The sequence below is a fragment of the Myxine glutinosa genome, chromosome 11 (assembly GCF_964187855.1).
Source record: "Myxine glutinosa chromosome 11, kmMyxGlut1.1, whole genome shotgun sequence".
NCBI classification, from domain to species: domain Eukaryota; kingdom Metazoa; phylum Chordata; class Myxini; order Myxiniformes; family Myxinidae; genus Myxine; species Myxine glutinosa.
The window spans coordinates 77,977,923-77,992,959 of NC_136271.1; the positions used below are offsets into that span (position 1 = coordinate 77,977,923).

General features: G+C 47.1%; 1 protein-coding gene across 3 annotated transcripts in view; it reads left to right on the forward strand.

Moving 5' to 3' along the window:
- The window catches only part of LOC137414179 (gamma-2-syntrophin-like), a 492,304-nt gene that overhangs the window by 465,015 nt on the left and 12,252 nt on the right, over window positions 1-15,037 (forward strand). The gene's annotated exons all lie outside the window — the stretch shown is intronic.

Below are 15,037 nucleotides of genomic sequence, written 5' to 3' on the forward strand. Positions count from 1 at the left end.
GGAGCTGTTTGGAGCTGCCTGCTCATCGAGCTTACGGAGTTGCCTGGTCATCGAGCTTATGGAGCTGTTCAGAGCTGCATGGTCATCGAGCTTACGGAGCTTTTCAGCTCTGAATTAACACCCAAAACACCGCTGAAGTACTTAGCTTACGGAGCTATCCCTCCGAAATGACATGTGGTGAGGGGTGCGGTGCACGCCGTCGCGCAAGTGAATAATCTTACTATAATTCACCAAATGTCTGTCCGTTCGAAGGTACCATAAAAACTGCTAAACCGATCGCAAAGATATTTTCGGTGGATAATCCTGGGATCCCCAGAAGTAAAATAGGCTATTTAGTTTTCCCAATTTCAGCTTTAGTCTCCAGCATTCTCAGGTTTGGACTCCCGCATAACATTTGCGTTTGCATGACGTTCATAGTGAGATCTTCTTACGTCGAGCAACGGTACCCGCCCTACGGGTATGTGGCTTTTGAGTGGAAAGTCTGCGTGTCGCCGACTGTGAGCTGTGGAACGTCCATACCCGAGGGTGTGATCTCTCAGTCGCCTGGAGGGCGCCTTTGGATTTCCCAGTCGCCTTGAGGGCGCCTTTGCCCCGCTTTGGCAGCGGGACTGTTCTTGCCATCCCAACGGGTTTCTGGTCTCGATTGGACATCGTTCTGGCGATCGCTGGAGCGAACCAACTTTGGCTTGAAGCCGGGAATAAGAGACATTGGGGATGTTCTTGTTTCACTCACTTTGAGCACAGTGAGTTATATATTACAAAACTGATGGTACCATCATAGGACATATTGATTGTACTTTTGATTACTGTTATTGTTGTACTTTTATTCTTGTGTGATCTCAATACAATACTTGTTTGTGAGTAACAATTGGGGTGGCTTCTCCATTGATCTTTGACATACAGAATAACACATTTTTCTGCCGTGACTCCTCTCGGGGCTCGGAGGTACACTGTGACCAGGGGGTCGGGGAGGAGCACGTAGCATAAATTGGGGGCTCGTCCGAGAAATTGGGAACTCGTCCAAAATTGGCCCAAATTGAAATTGGGGTCCTCGTCTGGGATTAAATTCCCTAATAACATTCGTCTGGGATAGAATTCCCTAACATTCCCAAAATTCCAAAATTTGGAATTTTTCTAACAGTTCAGATACTGTCATAAGTGTATGTAAAACACTGCTGGAGCTGGAAATTGAAAGCTGGAGAACTGCACATATATTTGGATTGGTTTGCTCCCGGCTGCATCCAGGGGATTCCATATAATGAGTGGATACCAGAGGTAATGTGCCATGTGGCACATGGCACTTATCGCTCCCATTAAGGTACAGCATAGCTGGATGGGATACCTTAATGGCGGTTCACCACTGATGGTATGAAATCACATAGTGACTGGTATATAACCGAAAGGTTTTCAGAGTCATAAGTGTATGCAGTACTCACTGCGTTGCCCTGATGAGCCCCAAAAGGGCGAAACCAGGTCGGTAACTGTGAGTTTTACATACACTTATGACAGTATCTGAACTAAGATCAAAATTCTGCTCTGTCAGAGGGTTCTCTTGAGAGCTTGACAGGCAGAGCGTATGTACATGGCAGTGACGTCATTATTTGCGCTCATTGAAAGCTGGAGAGCTGCACATATATTTGGATATATATATATAATTATATATATATATATATACAGACTTGGCATTTAATATGGAATTTTTTTTTTCTTGACGGGTTTACTTTCTGCAATCAGTATATCAATCTGGTGAGTTTATTTTACCCTTCGGTGATGTCTTTGTTGAAAGAACCATGTCACTGATTGTCTTTCGCAGCAAGAAGTCAATAACCAGATTATATCACAGGTGGCTTGACAAAATGTAAGGACAGGTACATTTGACGATTGGCTTCACAATCGGGTATATAAGGGTTGTTGCGATCTGTATTAGTGGAAAACAACTGCTGCACGTCTACAAAAGTTATTGCCACTTCCTCTGGAGATGGTCCATCAACTTGACAATGCTGTTTGTCATGGAGTGGTGGCTTTATGAAATTACGGCATGAAACAGTGTGCTATTGCTCGGCAGTATGGCATCACTCAAGGTCAGGTGTCAAAGATCCTGAAACTAAATGCTCAGAGGGGTGTCCCTACTCCAATACCGAGGCTGGGACGTCCCCGCAGAACCACAAGGAGGGATGATCGCCAGCTGCACCTGTTAGTCGGCAATGGCCGTACCAAGTCAGCTAATCGGCTTGGGGCTGAGTGGCAGCAACTGACAAATGTGCCTGTATCCAGAAGGCTAGTCAACCAACGACTGGTTCAAGCTGGCTATCGTGCCAGGCGTCTGTAAAGTATCTCGACAAACTGCGATCAATTGTCGTACGCGTTTATTCACTCTGCCGATCAAGGCCCGATTCACAGCAGCGCCATCCGAGCTCTGGCGTAGGGATACAACCCGGTCCCGGTGTAGGGATACAACGGTGAACATTTGCACTGCATACATGACATCCTCCCCTTTAAGTCCAAAATTACCAAGAGCAATACGTGCTAGATTTCCAGAATTGACATTTCAAAAGCAACATTTCCAAAACATGTGAAAATATGTGTGCAAACGGTTATGAGAATAATGAAAATACGTGAAAATAGAACATGTGTCAACGTGAAAAAAAAAACATCTTCAAAGATTCAACCGGTCGGGTGCTTTTCTCTCACGCATTGAGCGTCGCGGTGTACCAGTGGATACAGAGTCCGTGGTGATTCCTTTGGGTCACGGTGTACCAGTGGATACAGAGTCCGAGGTGATTCCTTTGGTCTCCACGAAGGGTGTAGCGTTTGCAGAGGTTTTCGGGGCATCCGAGCCGGCTGGAGCGGCCACGACGATCTCCGGCAGTGGCGGGTTGAACTGTTGTCCTGACTGTGACAATGCTACAGGCTCCATCGACTCACAGTGACGGTAGGTTATGTGGTCCTGATGTCGACGAATTTCGCGGCCGTCCTGCAGGCGAATCACACTGGACAGTGGACCTGGCTTCTCGATGATGTCTCCCGGTAGCCACGTCGCACCTGCACCAAAATTTCGGGCAAACACTGGATCTCCAATGTTGATACATCGACTGTTGGACGTCTTATCGTGCACCAACTTTTGATTAAGCTGGCTCTGATAAACATTTGATGATATGTCTGGTTTGAGATTGTCAAGTGTCGATCTCAAGTGTCGTTTCATCAATAACTCAGGCGGAGCTGCACCGGTTGTTGATTGTGGCGTGATGCGGTATTTGAACAGGAGACGAGACAGCTTTGTTTCCAGGGTTCCCTCCTGAAGTTTCTGCAATCCGGATTTGATGATTCCCACGGATCGTTCGGCCAAGCCATTTGAAGCCTGGTGATGTGGGCTGACAAACTTATGTTTGATGCCGTTCCGACGTGTGAACTTGGCAAACTCGGTACTGGAAAAACACGAACCATTATCACTCACGATCATCCTGGGCAGACCATGAGTGGCGAAACAGCGTCTGAGTCTTTCGATGACAATGGCTGACGTAGTACCACGCGTCACATAGGCATCAATCCATTTTGTGTGCGCGTCCGTAATTATTAGAATCATGCTGCCGTTAATAGGCCCGGCATAATCGAGATGTAGGCGATGCCACGGTTCGCTGGGCCATTCCCAGGGATGCAGTGGCGCTTTCGCAGGTGTATTCCGGGTGCTCTGGCAGGGGTAACAATGTCGAACATGATGTTCGATATCAGCATCAAGATTCGGCCACCACACATAGTTTCTGGCGAGTGACTTCATCTTCACAATCCCAGGGTGACAGTCATGGATTTCATCCATTTTTTTTTTTTTTTTTTTTTTTTTTTTTTGTATACTGAATCGAGGCTCGTGAAAGAGCTAACATTTACTTCACAAACAAATCAACCAGACAAACAAAATATATAAAAAGAGGGAGCGGAAAACAAGATGGGGAGAGAAGGTGAAGCACACAAACACAACATTTGAGAGCAGGGAGATGTGTGGAAGGGAGAGGGCTTGGGGGGAGGAGGCATGGGAAGGGGGGGGGGGGGGGGGTGGAGGGAGAAGTATAAAACACAAGGACACCAATGACTTCCAGGACAGAAGTTGGTATTTCAAAAAAGTGGAATTGGGGTGAAATTAGCGGGGGTAGAAAAGATCAAGGTTTTGGATGGGGGAAGATAAGAGATGGTGGTGAACAGCTGTTTTAAAGACCTGGAGGGTGGAGTGGGATTGAAGAGAGTGAGGGAGTTTGTTCCAGAGGCGGGAGAAAAGAGGAATGAAGGAGTGACGGTGAGCAGAGAGTCTTGATTTTGGCAGTTTGACCATAAGAGGGTTGCAGGCAGATCTTGTGCGACCTGTAGGAATATTTGCGGGACAGAGCCCAGAGAGAGCTGGGGGGGCAAGGCCAGAGAGGAGTCGGTAGAAGATGGAAAGACCACCAACCTGCCTGCGGTGAGTGAGTGAGAGGCCCTTGGAGTTAGCTTCATCGCGGGAGATTCCAATGATTCTGAATGCTTTGGTTTCAACAGCGTGAAGACGAGCTAGGTGTGAAGCAGGAGCACCAGCCGAGAGGGGAGAGCAGTATTCCATTGAGCTGCGGATGAAAGCCTTGTATGTGGTGAGGAGCTCAGGTGTGCCAAGGAAGGACTTCGCACGACGGAGGATCCCCAGTCGGCGACTGGCTTTGGAGGCCAGATTTGAAATGTGGTTTTCCCAGGAAAGATCATGGCAGATAGTGAGACCCAAAAGCTTGAGTGACAGAACTTCTTGGAGAGGATTATTCAGAAAGTGGATGGGAGGGTTGTCCAGTCGGTCTTTTCGGAGAGACATCGTAAGAGTGTGAGATTTGTCAGGATTGAAAGACATGTTCCACTTGTTTGCCCAGTCTGTGATTTTGTCCAGGTCTGCAGAGAGTGAGGAGGCAGCAGACTGCCGATCTGAGGGATGAAGAATGGAGCGACAGAGAGTAGAGTCATCAGCAAAGAGATACAGAGGATTTTCAAGAGAGTCAGAGAGATCATTGATGAAGACCAGAAAAAGGACAGGGCCTAGAACACTGCCTTGTGGAACTCCAGCCTGAACAGGAAGAGGAGATGAGAGAAACCCATTCAGGGCCACACGTTGACTACGACTAGAGAGGAAGTCCGCCAGCCATGCGTGGAGATTTCCATGGATACCAAAAGAGGAGAGTTTGGTGAGCAGAGCGGGGTGCCAGACCGTATCGAAGGCACGTGATATGTCAAGGGAGACTGCTCTAATTTCCTGTTTGGCATTGAGGACCTCCATCCATTGTTGAGAAAGCAGAAGCAGCATGTCCAGAGTAGAGTGTCCAGGTCTGAAACCAAATTGATGATCAGAGATCAAGCCATTGGAGAAGAGGAAAGATTTCATATCTGAAGCAATGATGGATTCCATGACTTTGCTGATAATTGGGAGAAGGCTGATTGGTCTGTAGTTGCTGGGATCTGTTTTTGCACCTTTTTTGTGCAAAGCGGTGATGTTGGCAGATTTCCAAGCAGATGGAAGATGACCTTGAGCAAAAGAGAGGGTGAAGAGAACAGAGAGAGGGAGTGAAAGAGCGGAAGAACAGGATTTTAGGACCCGTGGGCTGATGCCGTCAGGTCCAGTTGCAGAATCCGAGTCGAGGGTTGACAGAAACTTTTCCACCTTGTCAGGAGGAAAGGACACAGAGTCCAGGAGCAGCTGGGTACGACTGGGTACGGTGGGTACAGAGAGGGATGGGTTTGGGACACAGGATTTAGAGGCAAACACAGAGTTGAGGCATTCAGCTTTTTCGCGTGCGGAGTCAGCCGTGTGGCCATTTGAGGTGAGGGAGGGGATGGAGGGGGAACAAACACCAGAAACAGATTTGACCAGACGCCACCAGGATTTGGAAGAGGGAGACAGATAAGAGCGTTCGGTCCTGAGAATGGAGAGATATTGTTTCCTGGCTCTCCTGAGCGTGGACACACACTTGTTTCGGGCTTTGTGAAAGGAAATGAGATTTCCTTCCGTTGGATTTGCTTTCCAGGAGACGAAAGCAAGTTGTTTCTGGGCAATAGCCTCACCACAAGATTCCGTGTACCATGGACGGGAGGAAGGGTATGACAACAGAAGACGAGATGGGATAAATCTGTGCATGAGAGAGAGCAGTTTGCTTTGGAAGAATTCCCAGGAAGAATTGATGTCAGAGGCGGTAGAGATGGGAGACCAGTCCAGATGATTGATGGCTGCTTGAAGACCGTGCCAGTTGGCCTGAGTGAAATGCCAGACTCGTCGACGCTGAGGAGGCTCTCTGAGAATGGTCAGAGAGATGTCCACTTTAACAAGCACATGATCAGAAGAGCCGATTGGAGCAGAAGAAGAGCAGCAGACATTTTCAGGGAAGTTAGTCATAACCAAGTCCAGAAGAGAAGATGCTCCGTTGACTGAAATCCGGGTCGGGAAATTGACAGTTTGTGTCAGTCCCAGTGAGTCACAGAAGTCCTTTGCTGAAGAGCCATGGCTGGTGAGAGAGGTACCTACACCCAGCCAACGGGCATGGTGACAGTTGAAATCACCACATATGAGGAAGAGAGAGTTGGGATGGGTAGATAGAAGTTGGTCCATATTCTCAGACAGCGAGATGTAGATGGAGTCATCACTGTTTGGTGGACGGTACAACACACATATGAACAAAACGTGGGAGCGAAGGGGAAGCCGTAGCCAAAGGAATTCCTGGGGGTGAGGTGGAGAGAGGGCAGTGCAGGGCGAGTGAGGAAGAGAGTTTTTTATAAAGATAGCAACCCCACCTCCAGGACGAGGCTCAGGTCTATCATACCGGAGTAGGGAGTAACCTGGGAGAGATACCAAGGAATCAGAGACATCGTGAAGGAGGAAAGTTTCTGTTAAGCAGATCACGTCTGGTTTGTCAGAAGCAACCTGTATGGACAGATCAGACATGTTTGAGCGAAGGCCCCGGATGTTTGAGGTCCATACTGTTAAGGAAGAGGAAGGGGGAGCATCGGATACAGAACAGGGGGGGGGAGTGGTAGGGTAAGATGTGGAAGAGGAGGAAGAGGTAGGGAGAGCTGTTGAAGGTGTGTCAGAGATTACAGAATAGATCGGAGAAAGGGAAGGATGGGGCAGACAAAAGGTTTGATGGTGATTGGGAGAGGCGCAGTGAGGTGTTATTTGACGAGGGGGAAGAGCGAGGCAGAAGGTTGAGGGAGATGAAGGTGAAAGTTGGAAGGGGGAAGAAGCGGGGAGGACGCTTTGAGGGGGAGGGGTGAGAGGGGAGTCTAGGAGGGGAGGAGCGAGGGAGAGTCTCGGAGGGGAGGGGTGTGGGGGGAGATTTGAAAGGAATGGGTGATTGGGAAGATTTGGAGGGGAGGGGCAAGGGGGAAGATTTGAAAGAGATGGGTGATGGGGATGATTTGGAGGGGATTGGCAAGGGGGTAGATTTAGAGGGGAGGGGGGATGGGAAATGGGATTTTGGGGTGATGGGATTTTGAAAAATGTACGATTAATGGGAAACGAACATTTATTGCAAAATGAGTTTCTTGAGACATTCGAGTCAAAAATACGTTTGAGGACGCTGGAGGGAGGATGGAGTGCTGGAGAGTTTGGGGAATGAATGAAAGATGCACTATAAGAGATGGAATTTTTTTTTGGAATGAATGGATTTGGTGAGTAAGTCGAAAGCATCCTTTTATAGAAGAAGAAGAAAAAGGTGTTATAGAATATGACCGAATACAGGTCTTCAGGGGTCAGATGAGACATTTTTTAACAACGTGATCGATCACAAACAGCGTGGTCGAAGAATGAACGAACGAACAACTAAGAACGAATAAACGAATAAAAACGGAAGGAAATGTTTTTGGGGTTTTTTTTTTTTTTTTTTTTTTTGAGATTTTAAGACAAGGAAGTATGGGATGAAAAGACCGTGAAAACAGAGACCGGAAAAAAAATTCAGCGTGATCGGAGAACCGCTGAGACAAAAACAAAGCCTAAAGCCAAGGTTGGACACAGTAGCCTAGTACTACACTTAGGCCTCAGAATACACGATGAGAAAGACCGACGATTCTGTACACAGGTACAAAAAACCAACGCGATCCATGACCCTGGAACGCAGATTTTTCGGGATCACGACACGACATCCCCAGAGTAGGCAACCATTTTCCATGCTGAGTTCGTTTTTACGTGCTTTAAAAGCCGCAAAATCTGGGTCACCCTCCGGTAGCAAATGCCATCCAAGCTGTACAGCCTGGACAGTTCTGGACAGAACGGGGTCTCGTCGAGTATGAGTGCGGATCTGGCCGGAATCGACAGCACAATCTTCCAGATGATCCATCAGTGCGATAATGGATCCTGGTGTAGGCGAATCATCAACGGATTCTGGAAGGGGTAACCGACTCATGGCATCTGCATTTGTGATAGACGAACCGGGCTTATAACATCTGGTGTAGTCATAAGCAGCGAGAAACAGGGACCAGCGGATGATCCTGGGCGGTAGTGTGTCAGATGTCGCCTTAGTTGGACCAAACAGACTGATCAGCGGCTTGTGATCAGTGCGAATCGTGAAATGATGTCCAAGAAGGTACTGGCGAAATTTGCCGACGCCGAAAACGATTCCCAATCCTTCCTTGTCAAGTTGGGAATAGTTTTTCTCTGCCGGGGACAACGTTCTGGATGCAAATGCAACCGGTCTTTCCGTACCATCAGGCATCACGTGCGATAATACACTCCCCACTCCATACCGACAGGCATCGCATGTCAGCACAAGATCCTTCTCTGGATCAAAATGAACGAGAACATTGGACGATTTGAGCAGATCCTTAGAGGTCTGGAATGCTGATTGTTCAGTAGACCCCCAGCTCCAGGAGACTCCTTTCCTCAAAAGCCGATAAAGGGGGCCCAAAACGTCGGTCACATTCGGGATGTAACGACCATAGAACTGAAGCAAACCGAGGTATGACTTCAATTCAGTCACATCTCGTGGAGAAGGAGCATCCTTGATAGCTCGGACTTTCTCATCTGTCGGGTGTAGACCCTCGGCATCAATCGTATGACCCAGGTACGTGACTGATGGCACCATAAACTTGCACTTGTCTCGACGCAAACGTAGGCCGGAGTCCGAAATCTTCTTCAGAACTCTCTTCAGGTTCTGTAGATGTTCCGCGTCCGTACGACCAGTAACCAGAATATCATCCTGGTAACAAACGACGTTGCGTTCGGCGGCAAACAAACTGTCCATGACACGCTGATAAATTCCAGGTGCAGGTTTCACTCCAAAACTAAGTCGGTGGTACCTATACAACCCACGATGCGTGTTGATGGTAAGATACTGTTTCGAATTCTCGTCCAAGCAGAGCTGTAGATAGGCGGATTTGAGATCGAGTTTCGTAAAAGTCTTGCCTCCCGTGAGACGAGCATAGAGGTCTTCGATCCTCGGGATTGGATATTTATCCAATGAAGAACACCTGTTCACGGTCATTTTATAATCTCCACATATGCGGATGGACTGGTCCGATTTTATGACCGGAACGATGGGCGCCGCCCATTCGGCATACTGGATTTGCTCGATGATCCCCAGATTTTCAAGATGATCCAGTTCCTTGTCAATCCGCTCACGCAGGGCGAAAGGGACTGGGCGAGCCCTGCACGCGTGGGTTCGCATCCCATCCTCGTCGCCATGTAAAGTATCTCGACAAACTGCGATCAATTGTCGTACGCGTTTATTCACTCTGCCGATCAAGGCCCGATTCACAGCAGCGCCATCCGAGCTCTGGCGTAGGGATACAACCCGGTCCCGGTGTAGGGATACAACGGTGAACATTTGCACTGCATACATGACAGCGTCAACCTGAGAAAGCCACGCCTGACCAGACAACACCGCCAGCGCCGATTGCAGTGGGCCAGAGAGCACCGTCAATGGCAGCCAGGACACTGGAATCACGTGATCTTCAGTGACGAGTCTAGATTTCTGGTCTATCGTTGAGATGGCCGCGTCCGAGTGCGCAGACAAGTGCATGAAGCCTACAACCAAGATTGTATAGTGCCAAGAGTCCAAGCTGGAGGTGGTGGGGTGACCGTTTGGGCTGCTTTTCATGCAGGGGGCAAAACTGACCTGGTTGTTCTGAATGGAAACCTGAACCAGTTCAAGTACAGGGCCATTCTGGAGGAAACTTTGTTTCAATTTGCTCGTGCAGCCTTTCGAGGAAACTTTGTCTTCCAAGATGACAATGCACGGCCTCATCATGCTCGCATGATCCAACACTTTCTTGCTGACCGTGGTGTAGAGCATATGGAGTGGCCTGCCATGTCCCCGGATATGAATCCGATAGAGAACTTGTGGGCAGAATTAACGCGTCAAATCGACCACTTGGACCAGCAGCCGACCAGCAATCGGCCTTAAAATGAAGACAAACACCGTAAAACTAGAGTAAATAACTCGCGAAAGTATATAACTATCGCTAAACCTTAAAGAACACTAAAAACTCATTTTAGTCATATTTTTTAATGAGCAATGAACACAATTAATAAATGAATTTGTAAAGAATAATAAATAAAATTAATAAGATTATGTTATTCACCTTAAACATGGCGTCTCTTCTGAACACAAACACACATTTTAGCAGTCTTAGCCGGCGGCTCTTTTTCAGTGACGTATGCGAGAATACGTTCCCTATCATGAATGATGGTCGATACCGTCGACTGTGGCAGCCCTAAGGCATAGACCTTATCGCCAATCGGTAAATATCAACAGAGGGCGCTCCACCGCAAAGCATGATGGGATCGAAAAGGGGGCAAAGGTTAACACGAACCCAGAAGAGGAAGCGTCTGTCTACGATTGACGCTGTGTTTACGGAAAGGAAGATGGCTAATGTGAAAGAAATTCAGCGTTTTTTGGCATTAAAATCCAGCGATTTAAAGAAATATTTGAGGGAAAGGGGGCTTCACATTGGAGAAGAGAAACAACCTGCTTATGCAAGAACAGTTCCTGAATGCTGAAACCTTGATTGGCCATACAAATCTCGCCGGGCTGGATCTTGTCTACAATGTTCATCATCTTTACAATTTTTTTGTCCGACGTGTTTCCTCCTGTAGGTTTGGAAATGTATGAAATTGTTCCGCTCGGTGTAATACCAACAAGGCACTTGAGAGTAGGTCTTGACTTATATTGGCTGTACACTTGCGAACAAAACTTGGGAGACGGTGCTTTGTCCTAATCCAAAGCGAAATACGAGGTCCTCGTCGCGAAGATTAAGCCGAAGCTTCATGAGTAGTTGATCCTCTAAAGATTGAGATCGCTTAACTCCGAGTTTTGCAGTATTGTTTATTTGCCAGGTCTTGTCTTCCATTGATAATTTCCCCTTATAATAATGAAGGTTCTGTGCATGAGGGGATACTTGTGCTAATAACCACTTAAACAGGTCATAACTAGGTAAACCTGTGTAAAGTTTCACAAGTTCATCACAGTTTGCTATGTCCGAATCAGTAAGCTTCTTGTTACATACTGCAATGGCGGCTTTCAGTTTTGCGACGGTGTCCTTGGCTTGCAAATACTGGCTCATGAGCTGATCACAGTGGTAAGGATCATGTAGTGTGTCAATGTAAACAAGCAGTCTGTCGAACTGACAGCGACCGCCGGCGACGCTATTGCCCCTTTCCGATCCCATGACGCATTGCGCTTCCGATTCGCGATAAGGTCTATGCGCTATCACCGACACTTTTTCACCTTTTTCATACCTTTTAATCAGATTTAACTTGTCTTCCATCGTAACCACATTACGCTTGGAAACACTAGCATTATCCTTCTTAGGACCCATGGTTAACACAGACACAGTAAAGGAATACTGTACGTCGCCTCTGTTTTGAATGAGAACCAGCAGCTGTGCTTATGTACAGTATACTGTACGTACATTTTAATATATTTTTAATGTGCTTGTTATTGTATTTTAAATTGTTTTTTAGCTTCTTTTATTGTTAATTTATGTACTATTTTATTTATTTTAAATATATTTTTAAGGAAAATGTTTTTTTCACGTCCGTAGGAGTGACGTAAAGTCGCACATAATGACGTTCGCTGAACTGAAATTTACTCTCGAAGAGTGGCGTAAAGTCGGATTTGACGTCGGTCGAAATGGCGTAAAACGGGGTACGGTATGACTATATATATATATATATATATATATATATATATATATATATATATATATATATATATATATATATATATATAAATAAAAAAATAAAAAAATAATAAATAAAAAAAATTATATATATATATATACATATATGTATACATATATATATATATATAATTGGGGTTTTGAGAACCCTGCACTTAGTAAATTGTTGTAAATATATACTTTGTAAATAATTATCTGTGTAAATACCTCCATTTCTTGTTAAGGTCACAGGTCGTCCCCTAGTTAGCCCATGAACAACACGTAGCGAACCATAGGCCCTCTTCATAGTTATTTCATTGTTATGTGTTTCAGGTAAGGCTGTGTTTCCAATAGTTGAATCTACGTTGCATTAATCAAATAAGATAGGTCGCTTTCGTTCCCTCCAACACCAGTGTGAATGGTTTTCTACAACACCAGTGCGAATGGTTTTCTATCCTCGATGGCAGTAAGGGTTCTTTTACCAGCAGGCCAGAACTCCATTACGCACGAGGCCAAGGACAGGAAAAAGGGGGCGGAATGCCGAGGAAGAGGCGTGGCCCTGTCATCAACCCGCCAGGGGCGTGGTCGCTAAGCCCTAACCAGCCAACCAGCACCGCGGTGAGCAAACCGGTAGGCGTGTTCTCAGAGCTGGCGGCTTGATTTCGACCAGAGCAATAAAAGCAACTGCAAGGGACTGCTTTAGAGAGACGCATGAGGAGGTTCATGAGAGAGTTGGACAGAGAAGGTACAAGGTTGGTGAGAAGGCACGAAAGAGAGACGTGATCCGGAGTTGGAAGACGAAGGCAAGGGAGAGAGGAGCATCCCAATCGCTGTATGCCAAACGACCACTCGCAGTGAACGACACGCGCTCGCTGCCTGCCAGGGTTTCCCGCCACGACGCGAGTCGACTCCTGGGGCCGGACCTCGACGCCACCGTCTGCCTGGGCCTTCTCATCCCCTCCTCCAGTGATTCCTGCCTGCTATTCCCCTTTCGTGTGAGTCTGTGTTTGTTCTGTCTGGGATTTAATATAAGACTGTTTTAAGGCTTGCCCTGTGTATCTGCTTTTCCTCCTTGTAAATGCCCTTCTTTCGTTTCCTCTTTTAGATAGTAATAAACCCGTGTTCCTTCTTACCTTTGGTTTCTTTCTCATTCGATCGCTTTAGTCTTTTCTTTCGATTGAATACCTGTGGCACGATTTGGCCAACGCTCGGAATCGGGTTTAGTCGCTTGATAACGGCTTGAACCGCGGATTGTTAAACCGCTCGGCAAATACCATCTTGTCCGTGGTTCGAGCGGTACTTGTCTCCCTGTTTTGCAGAGGGATTGGTGAAGGTATTCGGGATAACACCTTGACCAATAACCCTGATCAATCCCACCCCGCAAAAGAGTGTTACAAGTACCAGGACCGGAGATGGCCGGCTTAAAATGCCAAGGGGATTAACCCCCCCTTGCTAAGGGGAGTGCCGTCTCTGAGATCCGTAACAATATATTGTTACGGAACCCAACGTCGGCCTCTGTTCCCCTTATCGAGGGGGGATTAATCCCTTCGTTTATGACTGACCGACGTGGTCCCTGACGCTGCCCAGCTACCTCCGGAAAGGCAGGTGCACAGCCCCATTCGTACCGTGGACAGATGTTAATTGCCGAGCGGTTTTAGCAACCGCGGCACGAACTATTAACAAGGAACTAACCCGATCCTTGAACGTTGGCCAAATCGTGCCACAGGTATTCAATGTGGAAACCTCAAAGATGATCCGATGTGAAGAAGAAGAAGGCAAAAGGTTGGAAATACGAATATGATTTATTTGCTATTATTATGTACACCCAAAAGAAACCAAGGAGGAGGAAAGATAATAAAATAAAATACAGAAGAAGAAGAGACACAGTGCAAATAAGCTTACCTATTACAGTCTTACTTAACCCCAAGGACAAGACACACAGAACAAACTCACGTACACAGAAGGATGGAATGGAGGCAGGAACGAAGGACTGGAAGGAGAGAGGAAGGTTCAGCTGGGGCAGATGGTTCGGGCTTGATCCCGCACGGGACGTCGGGCTGGATCTCGACGGCCACCGATGCCACCGATCCTGGTTCCCACGGGGTAACGGGTCGAAGCTGCCTGGTGGAGCCAACGCTGCCTGGTGGAGTCAAAGCTGCCTGGTGGAGTCAACGCTGCGTGGTACTGTTCGTGGGGCTCTGTCACTTCTCTCCTCTGGACTCATCTGCCGCATCTCTCTCTCTCTTCCCAAAGGCTTCCGCGCGCGCTTTTATAGCGCGCCTCCAGATCAACCCGCGCCACGCCCGAGCTGGTCTCTCACCGGTCCTGATTGGCGGGCCGGGGCTCGCTGGCTCCACCTTGTGATGACGATCGGCGGCCAATGCCCTGGATTCGGCGGCTCCTCCCCCTTATTCTCTGATCTGCCCACGTGTTCGATGGAGTTTTGCGGCGAAAACCACAAAGCAGCAGCGGCGAATGCAGAAAACCGCCCAATGCAGTTGGCAATTGATGACAAAAGGGGAATGCGAAGGGAATCTACCTTATTTGAATTCGGTGCAATGGAGTGTTAATTAATGGAAGACAAAGCCTTAACAAAGCCTTAAAGCCTTAACAAAGCCCTTATTATACACATAATAAGGAGATAACTACTAAACAAGGAGGAAATCTATGATTTGCTACGTGATTGTATATGGAATAACTACGGGCACGACCTTTGACCTTTATACACCAAATGGAGGAAGGAGGGTGATATTTTACAACGATCTTCATTACACTTACAACCATAATAAAAAAAACACAATTCTCAAATCCACAACAATATATATGTATATATATATATGTATACATATATACATACAGTATATATATGACACACATATGCAGTGCCTAT